The sequence below is a fragment of the Falco peregrinus genome, chromosome 2, assembly GCF_023634155.1.
Source record: "Falco peregrinus isolate bFalPer1 chromosome 2, bFalPer1.pri, whole genome shotgun sequence".
NCBI lineage: Eukaryota > Metazoa > Chordata > Aves > Falconiformes > Falconidae > Falco > Falco peregrinus.
In genome coordinates this window covers 100,041,326-100,053,566 of record NC_073722.1, presented here as the reverse complement: position 1 = coordinate 100,053,566, position 12,241 = coordinate 100,041,326, and the positions used below count along the sequence as shown (strand labels likewise).

Sequence of the window (12,241 nt, the reverse complement as noted above, 5' to 3'; positions counted from 1 at the left end):
CCTTGCCGCATGGTCGCAGCTGCGGCTGCAGCTCAGCTGTGGGCTCGCAGTGTGTCTGCAGGGAGCTGCTGAGCCCGGCTGCGTCTGCCCTGCCTTGCAGAGGTGAGGCTCCTGGGGTCCTGAGATAATGTTTCTCCTACCAATATAATCTGGGTGCTCTTTGCAGGACTTCTGCTTCCCTCCTCAGAATACCTGCTCCTTGTTGCTAGAAAAAATGCTACTAATTTTTAATGAGCATTCAAACCCACAGAAAAATAACTGGTCAACAACTGTAATAACTTTGGCCTGGGTAAAGCTCCTCTCATTGCTGAATGCACGTTGGTAAATGCTCACTGGTGCCATTAATGAAACAGTAATTCCAATTAAGTTAATCTGCACCAAGCTATTTTTGTGCTTTCTGAGCTGCTGACAAGGAATTTTTCAAAGCAAGAATCAGTGTTGGCCTGAGATCTTCTAGGGCAGAATCTTTTGCTTGCCCTCCGCCCACCTCCAGCATTTCTGTAGCAGGGAAGGCAATTTTGTAAAGTTAAGAGAGCGCTCTGTGCAGCACTGCAATTGTTTGGTTTGTGCTGTGTAGGAGCTTCTCTTGTTTCCTTGCAGTGCTGGTGAGGGGAAGGACTGGGAGCCAGTGGTGGCTCTTGGGAACGAGCAGCCATGGAGGAGGTTGTCACAGGGCAGGCGGAGGTGTGCTGGGTTTGTTCCCCAGGGTGCTGTGGAGCTGTGGCGTGGGCAGCTCCACGGGCAGCAGCTGCAGCTGGGGCACAGGCAGCTTGGCTGGAGACCTGCGGGCATTTTGGTAAAGGTCCCTCAGCGCCAGAGTCTGGCGGGGGAGAGGTGAAAAGGCTCCTGGGCTGCAGGCTGACTTGTGCAGGGAGTCCCAGTGTGGCTGTGGGGAGTGGGATGGGTAACAGCTCTGGGGATGTGCTGAGAAGCCTGGCTGCCTGCTGCTGTTCGCCAGAGCTCCAGGTCTCTGCCCGTGTGGGTGATGCCAGGCTCCACGTGGTGCTGGGGGTCGTGCGTGTCTTGGCCAAGCGTTTCCTTCCCAAAATATCTCCAAGGAGAGTGCCATCTTGGACGGGCTGTGCAGCAGTCTGCTGGGAGCTACACGTGAGCAAGGCAAGATGCTCCTCAGCATCCCGTTAGGCTGGCCTCCAGCAGGGCAGATGGAGCAGGGCAGAGCTGCTGCTCCTTCATTCCCAGGTGAATGGTGAGAGGCTCCTGGCTGTTTCCAGGCCCCTGGTTGTGCTGGCGCGTGACCAGCTGCACCACGGTCATCTGCGTGCCCGTCCCAGCACACAGGGCTGCAGTCAGCTCCACTTGCTTGCTAGCCCAGTGATTCGTTTGGGGCCAAGGCCAAGATTCACCAAGACCCTGAGAATCACAGCATGTGGGATGGAGGAGCTGAAATGAGCTGGGCCTGAGGGGGAGGTTGGAGCGCTGTGCTAATAAATCGGAGGGGTTGGAGGAGTGCTGGGAAAGGTCTGCACCGGGCCAGCGCATGCTCTGCCACAGCCCAGCCCTGCTCCGCAGCTGGGGACCTGGGGCACGGAGCAAGTGGCAGCATGGCTGGCTGGGGGGAGCTGGGGGTTGCAGCCGGGCTGGGGAAACACAACCCAGTGCTGAGAAACTGCAGCTGTCTGCGTCCCACCACCCGGAACTCGCCTGTGATTGCCCTTTCTCAAACTCAGACATCGTGGCAGCTCCATGTCCACCCAGTCCCATTCCAGAGCTAGTCTGTTCCTTCACAGGAGGCAGAGAACAGCTTTGCTCTGCATCGCTGAGGGCTGGGTCCTGGGATCCCAGAGGCAGAGGCAGCCAGGTGAGAGGCACGCAGCACAGGAATCTCAGCAGCCAGAGGGATGATATTACAACTGTGTTTTGGAGGTTTGTATTTTCACATCGCTTCCAGCTTTCAGAGCTCTCCTTTGCTTTTGTTGAGTCCCTCCTCTCCCCAGGACCTTGCTGTTGCTCTGTGTCCTTTTTGCACTTCTCCCTTCTTGCCCTTTTGCAATGCTTGTTTTGACCTGCATCGTGGTCTTTGCTTTCCCCAGTTGCATCTCTTGGCTGCGTCTGTTCAGCCAGCACACGGCTTTGCTGCCTGACCCTGTCCCTCCCTGGGCAGATGCTGTGTGCAGCCAGGCAGTAACACCTCCTTGCCTCTGCTGCCTGCTGCTCTTCAGCCCACTGATACTGTCACCTCCATCCTTCCTCTTGCCATAACTCCCCTGGTAGTGTGAACTTAAACTCATGACTGTTAAGGTGAAACAGAGCAGGAGGAGAAAAAAGTTGCCAATTTCTAAGGAACAGCTGGGCCAGATCCTTGGCTGCTGCATGGAGTGAGTGAATTGCACCAATGTCCAGCTGATGGAGAGGTGACAGAGGGCCCTGGTGCGAGGGCAGCCCCAAGCCAGGACACAGTAGTGATTTTTTGTATCTGCATATAATCCTCTGCTAACACAGACAGGGTGTGCAGAAGGCGAGGGAGCACTCTCTGTAATAGCGCATAAAATGACCTTGGACTTGATCTTGTTAGCTTGCCTCATGTTTCCTGGATCTATGTCTAGACCTTTAAACTGGTGGTGATATGACAGGCTGCAGTGCCTTTCTTATTGCAGGTAAGCGGGTAACAGGAGTTTAAGGAAACCTGACAAGTTTTTCATTAAAAATCAAGGAGGATGAGAGGAGAGTGGGAGGATGAGCCACTCATGGGTCCCTGCCAGTGCTCCGGGCTGGCACTTGTCATCCCTATAGAGTCCAGAAGGTCTTTGGGTGGGCTTGCAGCACTCTCTGGGAAGTGAATGTTGACCCTGGAAGTGCTTGGTGCCATCAGCCACCCTTTAATGATGTGCTTGTCTGTCCCTGGGCTGGCACTGGGAAGGCAGTACAGATTTGCATCAGCCTGAATGTCTTTTTTAAACAGCACCAATCAAGTTTAAATGCATTTCTAAAAATGGGAGTGAAAGCAAGATTGGATACTAGCTCCAGATTCCTGCTTCTGCATACTTACGAGAAGAGGCTTAATTAAATAAAACCTGGTATTTAATTAATCCTTAATATGTTTGCTTCTTGGGGCACGTTTGCTCTAATGGCACAGCACCAGTTTTTAGTGCAGGCTAATTGATTGCCAGGGAGCAAGTTAAGAACTTCAAAGGGCTGATGAAGACACTCCCCAAACATGCACAGTTTGCAAAATGTCGGTGGGATTCAACCAGCCCTTGTGAATGTATTAATTACCTGATATTAATTGGCAATCTAATCACTAGAGGCCAGGTCCCCAGTGTGCGAAAGTAGAAATGCTCTGCATTCATGGTGTGGAGAGACCAGCAAAAATCTTGCTGTTTAGATGGAGGAAAGTAAATGATCCTAAAAGTGGATTTCATTAATTTTTAACTCTGGATACTTTCTCATAAAAGCAGTTATCCTGAGCTTGTGCTTTGAAGTGCACTTACGTTGGTACAGCCACTGAAATTTCCATCAGTAATGCCACCTCCGTGCACTGGAGGAGACAACAGCCTGCAAAGCAGCTCTTGACTGGTGGCAGCTTCCTATCTGGTGCCGGAAGAAAAACTGTTCCCGACGTTGTGCACTGGGCTGCAAACAAGGGCACTTCAGGAGACCAGGAGATGGTTCACCATCCGCTGGAGTTGGAGGGTGGCAGCTCCTCGGGGAGTGGGAGGGGTGGTGGCAGCCCCAGTTTTTTCCGTGATCTATTTTGATTCTCTGTTGCATGAGTCTGAGCCCTTAGGCAGCCTTCGTGATACTGCGGCTGACAAACCAGTTTTATGTGGCGGCACATGCCCAGGGCAGCCCAAGGCTGTGGCGGAAGGAGGGTGAGGGGGCAACCGAGAGGCTGTGTTGGTAAGCCCAGCAGTGTGGCTGCAAGCATTTGTCCTAGTGCACCCTCCCCACAGTGCTGCCATACATGGCACCTGTGCAGCGCCTCGGCCATGGCTGCAGCGCTGGGAAGGACCAGGCGTATTTATAGGGCTTTGTTAACATGCATGAATGAACATGTTAAATCTCAGTGCAAACAAAGTACTTCTAGTCTAAACATGTACTTCTATTAAGGTCTCCTCTGTCCTGTTAACACCTCTAGCTACATCTGACTTGTTAAGGTGTTCTAACATGTACTTCAGAGGTGCCTTTTTTTGAAGGAAAATAAAGCTATTATACAAAGGCTCACCCACAACTGGATGTAGCAATACCTAGGCTTTGGAGAGCCCCAGTTTGCACCAACCAGTACAGCATGGTTTGCACAGGCGCCACTAACTTACCCTGATGCCAGGGTAAGGTACACTAGTACAGACAGTAGCAACAGCGTTGGCTCCTCAGCTTGCCCAGCAGTATCAAGAGACGGAGGTCTGGACAACAGGGACAGGCTTTGCCAGGCTGGGATTTGGCGTCTGCTTTTGCTAGATTTTTGTGTGGTGGCTGTGGTGGAGCAATTTGTGCTGTGGTATTTCCAATGAGCTGTGGATGTACCTCAAAGCCATGAAAAACAAGCTCAGATAGAGGAGGCAAAAGAGCTGGGATGTGTTGAGCCATTTCTTAAGCACAAGGCAGTAGAGTGCTTTTTCCTGGAGCATTTCTCAAATGAAAGCATTTCTGCAACACTTAGCAGCTGCATTACAATGACATGTAAGCGTTCATGATATTTATCAGAAAGCTCTCAACTATGTTAATGCACAAACTGAGGTCATCTGTGCTGGTTTAGACAGAAGGGTATTTTCTGAGTAGCGCCCAGCAGTTCAGGGAGGCTGTTTGGGAGCAAGATGCTGTTGTCACTGTGAGGGTGCTCAGGGTTCAGCCCGTGGTCTCTGGTTTAGTGACTGAGTTGGCTGTTGGGTGGACAAGTTTGAGCTTTTATGAGTTCAGCAAATGGAACAAAGATACTTGCCTTTATCACTTTGACTAACAACATGTTGTTGTTGGCTGAGTTACAGGAGTGCGAGCTGAAATCTGAGTCACTCTTCTGCTTGGGAAAACAAAAACAGACTCCCAGGAAATCTGCTTCCCTTTGTTCTCCCCACAGTCCCCACACATCTGACCATGTGCTCTTTGCTGATAGCACAGGGCAGGCCTCCCACCAGGATGGGTGCTGTGTGCTCCCCCAAACCATTGGAGGCAAAACTGCCAGAGATTACATAATTGGCAAAAATTCCACACCCACCAGTTTTTCACTCTGATGCAATAAAACCTCCACTACAGTTCAATCTTAACAACTCCTTCCTACTGAACAGCATTATACATACAAATGTGATGCCCAGTTATCCTTGGGGTTTTGTCAGGATTTCTGGCTATAGCTGCTTTCAGCAGCTGAGGTTTGACTACCCCTGCCTCCTTGAATTTTGCCTTTCTGGAGGAAGAAGTATTTTGTATATATTGTGGGATAATCCTGCAAGCACTGTGCACCCACTGGATGGGTGATGCCCTTTCCGGGCCTGCAGCCAGGGCTGCTTAGCACCCTGACAGAGCTCAACCTTTGCAAGGCCATGAGTGATGGCCAAAGTGAGCCAGCTGACACGGGACTGTGTTTTACAGACCCTTCCCCTTACACCAGGACTCCCTCTCCTGCATTCCTTCTCCCAGCCCTGCTCCTGTTTAAATCAGGAGTCAAACTTGGGGGTGGGAAAGGAAGCAATGGGGAGTCCTGTGGCCAGTGGGGCTTTTATCAGGAAAGGCCAGGGCTATGGCCTCTGCTGTGCTCTGAGCCAGGCACTTGCCGTTCTCTGTGTAGCTCTGCACTGATTTTCGTGGTGGATGAACATAAAGAGGTGGGGAAGGAGCTTTTAAGGACTGTTACCATGATGGTGATGGGGAGTAGAAGGATTTTCTGCCTTCCTTTTTGCAGATTATCTGTAGTCAGCAGTGGAGCACCTTCCTGCAGTACTTAATGCCCGAGAAGCACAGGGACCTGCTGGCTAGTTCCTCCTAGGGCCTCATCCTGAACCTTCACTGATAGTTTTGGCTTTCACAGGAGCACTAACTTCACAGAGGATTGCAAGATAGGACATGGAAGTGCTTCACTGCTCAGGACCAGAGCTTTTCAAACCCATGTGGACCTGAAAAGAGCAGAGGCTTGTTCCCCAGATCCAGATGAAGTGTTTTTGCATACATCTCCACCTCTTCATAACAGGAGCAACTTGCTCAGCAGGAGGAGATGGATGGAGATTGTTAATGGCTAGAACAAAGGAGGGAACCTTGCCCTTGCACCCAGTGACTTTGGGCAGAGTCTGGCTGCCGTTATGGCAGAGCTGATGCAGGAGCAGACTTTCGGCCCCGTGGAGGCCCAAGGCAGCTGCTGTTGTGCAGCGGTGATGGTGTTTGCCTGGGATCTCCCCACCGGCTCCTGTGGCCTGACCTCGGGTTTGCGGGAGTGTAACAGAGGTTTGGCAGTCGCTCCATGTGGCGTATGCAATTAACCCATTTCTCCACTATAGGGCACTGACAGACTATGCGAGAGGAACCAGATCACCCGAGCAGCCCTGCCGGTACATGAAACATTTGCTGGTTTTCACTGTTTTACACAATTTTTAGTTTAATTCTGAAAAGGTCCCACCCTGGAAGTTAGTTGTATGATAGAGAGGAGAAACATTGGCATTACCGATCTGAGAAGTGGAGCTGCTGGTAAACTGGTGCATCAGCCTGGCAGAGCCTTTTGTCAGTTTGATGGCAAAGAATGTTTGTGTTTAAAAAATGGAGACTTCTCATAGATAAAGGGACCTGTCATTTTTTCCCAAGTACAAGCACTTTTTCACTTTCTATTGCTTGCACATCATCGCACTGATGGTTCTGGTGAAATCATAAACCAAAGGTTCAAAGCTCAAATGTCTGTGTGAGATGGGTCTAGCAGTGTCTGTTTGCTATTGCCATCCACACCGCAGGGTGGAATTACAGCTCTAATTTATATACATGAGGTGATAGAACAGAACTCTGCGTTTAACTCTGCCCCTAGATTGCAGTTAACTATAGTCCCATACTGGCTAATAAACACAGCAGTAGCAAGGTTCATGTGGGGTCTCAGGCAGGGAGAGAGCACGGGGGAAGAAACCCTTCCTGGAGCCAGGGCTGTGTGCCAGGCGCTAGGTCCTGTACTTGCCCAAGGAGCTGCAGCAGTTGGGTGGCGATGGGGTGGTGGTTCTCCTGCCTGGTGCCAGAGCTGGGCTGCAAGGGCTGAGTGTGACCACCGGTGGGGTACCCGGCTCCCCGCAGCAGCACTGCAGGTCCCACGGTTTCCCGCTCTGCGCTGAACCCACGCTACTACAGCCGTTCCCTTTTCCACGCAGTCAGGGTGTCCCCGGGGCAGCAGGGTCTGACTGAGGGTGAGGATACGGCCCCTGCAGCTTTGCACTGGAGGCTTGTCGAGACCAGGCCTGCTCTGCGGCACTGGATCTACCCTGCAGCTCTGCAATCCCACAGGTGCAGCTGCTGCCTCTGGCCTGCCGGGGCTTGAAGCATCAAGAGTTTTTGTGGCTACTTTGAAGCTCACAGGTCTCATCTCCCTGGGCATTTGCAGAGGCACACGCTGAGGTTCCTCCTCAGACAGTGGGAAACAAGGCAGCAGCTTCTTGGGAATGCATCTGCTCTTCTTGAAGTCGTCTATTTGAATGCAGCCTCCCAGAGGCTACATACCCTCCAGAGCCCGGCTTGGCCAGTTCTCTCATCTCTGGCTATGTCGCCGCATGTAGGTGTTTTAGTGGAGGGTGCTGCCATTAGAGTGGCTCCTGAATAACTGATCAGACGATTTCATTGTTTGGTATTACTTGCTGAATGCCCCACGTACTAGAGCAGGGGTTCCCAAGCCATGGGTGGAACAAGAACCACTTCAAAGAGGTGTGCAGTAACACCCTCTTTGCAGGGGCACTGATCTAAGCCACGGATCAGCCTTTTCCATATGGGCAGGTACCAGTCACCAGCAACAGCCTGAGCTGCAGAGTGGGTGCTGGTGCAGAGGTTGCAGCTGCTAGTTTGCTGGGGAAGGGTGCTGAGGGGGGTGGATGAATGAGGGGATGGGTTATGTCTTGGTTTCTGGAGACGAGAAAGGCAAATGAATCATGGAATTGGGATCCCTTTGTGTTTGCTTGTGTGGTGAAGATAAAAGGATTGCTAAGGTGGGGAAAACACATATATTATCCTGATTTGGGAGCAGGGGGGGTGTCTGTGGGAAAGGGATCTTAATTTAAATGGCATGTGGGCGTGTACAACAAGGGTGGGGACAGAGGAGGTGAGGCATGCTGCTTTATTCCTGCAGCTGATGCAGAGCTGGGTGCTTTTGCCCTGAAACCCATCCATGCACCTGCTAAGAGGCAGCTACTGTGCACCCATATAGCTAAGGCTTGCCAAGAAATGCCACCTCCCTTGTGCAGTTTGGGAATGCGTCACAGAGAGATCAATCAGCTTGATTTGCTCAGGACCCCCAACATCTGCAAAGGAGGTGGGATCTGAATTGTCTCCCTCCCTCGAGGGCTGGTTAATGTTAGAATAGCAAGTTCCCCACTGGTGGCAGGGACACGGGACCTGCTGCCTGACCTTTCAAGGTGCTGCTGAGAGCTGGGGTGAGGATGTGTGGCACTGCCCTCTCCCCTGTGCTGCACAGCATGAGCCCTCGGGCCTGCTGCTGTCGTACCCACTGCGGTTCTGCCAGGCCCTCCTTTCGCTCACTGCCCGCCTGTCGCGAGTCACCAGCCTCTGCACCGGCCCTGCCTCAGAAGCTGACTTTGGACTCCTTTGTCACACAACCACACCTTTTGTAATGAGGAAAAGCAGCATTTGGAACATCTGAATTGCTACAGCTGTGGCACAGTCTTGGAGGCTGTGGACGGGCCACCGAGGGGCCCGCAAGCAGATTTAGTGACTTTTGAGAAGGGTGGGGGGGGAAGCTGAGGAGAAACGCTCCCTGGTCTGAGGAGAAATGTGCCCCAGTCTGGGGAGAAACGTTCCTTGGTCTGAGGAGAAATGTGCCCCAGTCTGGAGAGAAACGCACCCCAGTCTGAGGAGAAACACACCCCAGTCTGAGGAGGCATGTTCCCTGGATGGGCCCCTGTACCTTCCAGGCCACCATTTGTCCACCCTGCAAAGGCTGCGGCCACCGGTCTGACAGGGGGAACGGGGAGGCTCTCACAGTGTCCCTCGCTGCTGCCCCAGGCAGAGGGCCCGAACCATGGCGGCACAAAGCTCAGTCGGAAGGGCTGCCGTGCCCGGGGCGCCTCCCACCGGCACCCGCACGGGGGGAACGAGAGGTGCCGGGGGGCTGCGGGAGGTTGGGCGTAGGGGCGGGGGGTCGTGCCGTCCGGAGGGTAAGGAAGCAGGGCGGCGGCGCGCTGAGGGGCGGCTGTCCTCATCGCGGCCTTCTCCTTCAGGGGACGGCGGCGGGGGCCGCAGCCGGGACGCGAATCCGCGCCCGTGCCCACCGGGGAGCAGGTGGAGGGAGGGAAGGGGAGGAGCCGCCTGTGAGGGGCACCGGGCGGTGCGCGGGAGGCCCCGCCCACCCCGGCGGAGCCGCGCGGTCGCCATGGCAACAGCAGAGGCGCTTCCCGCGGGGTCGGGCCGGGCTGCGCGCGCGCCGCGCCCGGCGGCTCCTGGCACCGGGGCGAAGGGCCGGGCCCCCCCCTGCGGCGCGGCGGGGCCGGCAGCGCCCGCAGCCCGGCAAGCGGCGGGGCCGGGGCGGGGCGGCCTGGCGCGGCCCTCCCCTCTCCGCCGCGGCCCGCCCGCTGCCCCCGGCAGCCCCTCGTCCCGGGGAGCGTGGAGGGGGCGGCCCCCGCTCCGCCCCGCCCCCGGGTGGGGGTGTCTGGCCGTGCCCGGCCGCCGATCACCTCAGCCGGGCAGGCCGCTGGGCTCCACCGCGCTCAAACTTAGTTAGCAACTTCCCCGTTGCGGCCGAGCCGGCGCCGTCCCGCGCCGGCACCCCTGAGAGACGAGCCGGTGCGCCTCCCCCTCCCGTTCCCGGTGAGGGTAAGTGCCGGCGGTGGGTCCCGGTGAGTGCCGGGGCGTGGGACCGCGCTGGGGGCGGCGGGACAAAGGCGGCCCGGCCCGCTGAGGCACCGGGCGGGTCCGGCTCTCTCGCCCTGAGGGGAGCGGCGGCCCGGGCCGCCCTCCGAGCCGGCTGTGGGGAAGCGGAGGGGGGCCGGGGCGGCGCTGCCCCTCCTGCGGCTGGCGGTTCCCGGCGGGGGGCGCACACGGGGAGCCGGGGGGCAGCGCAGCCCGGGGCTCGGCCTGCGGGGGGGTCCCGCGGTCCGTCCCGGTGGCGCTGGGCTCGCCGGGCGGCTGGTTTTTCACTGCGTCAGAGCCAAGGGCGCGGGGAGAAGTTGGGTCCTCGTGTGCCCGTGCTGCGCCCCGAGGCACAAAGGAGGAGCCCTGGGTGCTCCCGGCTCGGTGTCGGGGGGGCGGCTGCAGGTACTTCTCGTGGTGATTTTGATGGCTCATGGGTGTAATGCTCTGCTGGCGAACACTGCAGGTTAGAGCCTTATTTTGTAATCCAAGATGACTTTTGTAAGCGCTGCAATTATCTGTTCCCCTCAGGATTAGTGATGATAATGTGCTTGGCATTCTTAAACGGCCAAATAAAGATGCTCCAACACCCCCCCACACCCCCCTTCCCCTCCCCTTAAGAGTTTACAGCAGTTCCGACTGCTGCTTGGGTTGACAGCAGCCTGCAGAAGGGACACGGGCGTTCAGAAGCGCGGTATGTGGTGACTCCCTCATGCCTTGATCTCTTCGGAAATGTATCTGCTCTCTAGAGTTAAGTTTTAAGTGCCATCACGCTGGTTCTTTTTAATTGCAGTTACACATACCTTCGTTGGCATTTCAGCCCGTGCATGTCTGTATGTTTTTATTTTAGAAGCGTCTCTGACATTTGGGTGGACAGATTTGTATTGCTGTCTTCTGTTATGCAACTCATTTGTCCATTTTTCTTCTGAACTCCAAATGTGATTTGTGTGTGGATGGAGGGATGAGGAGCTCCGTTTATGGGTAGAAACAGTTGATCCAAAAGATCACACTGAAGGTCAGTTCCCGATTGCCTGAATTTGCATGGAGTTCTGCGCTTGGATTTGGGAGGGAGCAAAATCGGGATTCTGAAAGGGTGAAGCTAATCTGTGAAATCATTGTATTTCCTGTGTGGTATTGCATCGAGTCATGTAAAAGGCTTTATCTTCCTTAGTCTCTTTGCAGCATTTTTACTGTTCTTGCATTTCTCCCGTCTCAAGGTAGGAGGTTAATCTTGCGGATTCAGGTATTGACTTGACTTCTATTTCTGTGGCGTAATCCGTGTGATTTTGATTTGTGTGTGAGGAATGGGATTAAAGGAAATCACACTTGGCAGATGGCAGAGGTCTTCTATACCATTATGAGCTATCGTAACCTTTTATTATACCTACAGATTTGGTTCTTCAGTGGCTAGTAATATAATTCTATTCAAGATGAAGTATTGCTCATCATAAAATACTGGTACTGCATTAAATTGCAGCATATAGCAATTGATATTTTGTCAAAACTGATGCTTTATTCCATTGTGGTAATTGCAGGCAATTTTCATGGTAGGCTGAAGAGGTAAACTATGTTTCCAGGGCAACTGTGAAGTAGTTTAGCTGCTTCAGAGGTACTTTTTGCCAGAATTGAAGGTTGTTTGTATTTTCTTTTTCTTGTCCTTGTCTCCCTTCCGTAAATTAGAAGGCTTTGCATCTTTTTAAGGACCCCTGTTTTTCTCTCTTTTCCTGTGATGCTTTTAGGGTGAGGTAGGGAAGCAGACAATGTGTGGCAGAAATGCAAATGAAGTGCCTGGCAGCTTAATCCAGGTAAAGACTTCTTCCAAAAAATCTTTCAAGAATTTATAAACTTTTTGGTAGGATTTTCTTCACTGTATGCTATGCCTTTTTCTGTAAAAAAAATGTCAAAGGTATTTATTAGCAAGTAAATCTATAAAGCCTTTCTGCTTTAGAGTAATTAAAGATGTAGGAATCCTGTTTAAATAGAAGATGTAAATCACTTTTGATAGGTGTATAGTTTTGAAGATGTACTTGTAAACTTTAGTCTCTTCTTTTTCAGACGATGCTCTGAACTAATTCTGAACTAAATGTTTTTTTTTCCAATATATATAAGACATAGAACAAAGTGACTTTAGAATGTCATGGAAAGTTCCTTTAAGAAGTCAAAATCTAGGACTGTCTTCTAATTTAGATACTTGTATTTGTCATTTTTTACTATTTCATTTTATATATGGTAGTAAACAATGTGAATGTCACTA

General features: G+C 53.0%; 1 protein-coding gene across 1 annotated transcript in view; it reads left to right on the top strand.

Annotated features, from left to right (window-relative positions):
* Positions 1-9,802: 9,802 nt before the first annotated feature.
* The window catches only part of KIAA1671 (KIAA1671 ortholog), an 87,261-nt gene continuing 84,822 nt past the window's right edge, over positions 9,803-12,241 (top strand). The window contains exon 1 of the mRNA XM_055795039.1: positions 9,803-9,951. The gene's annotated coding sequence lies outside the window, so the exon portion shown is untranslated. The remainder of the gene's footprint in view (positions 9,952-12,241) is intronic.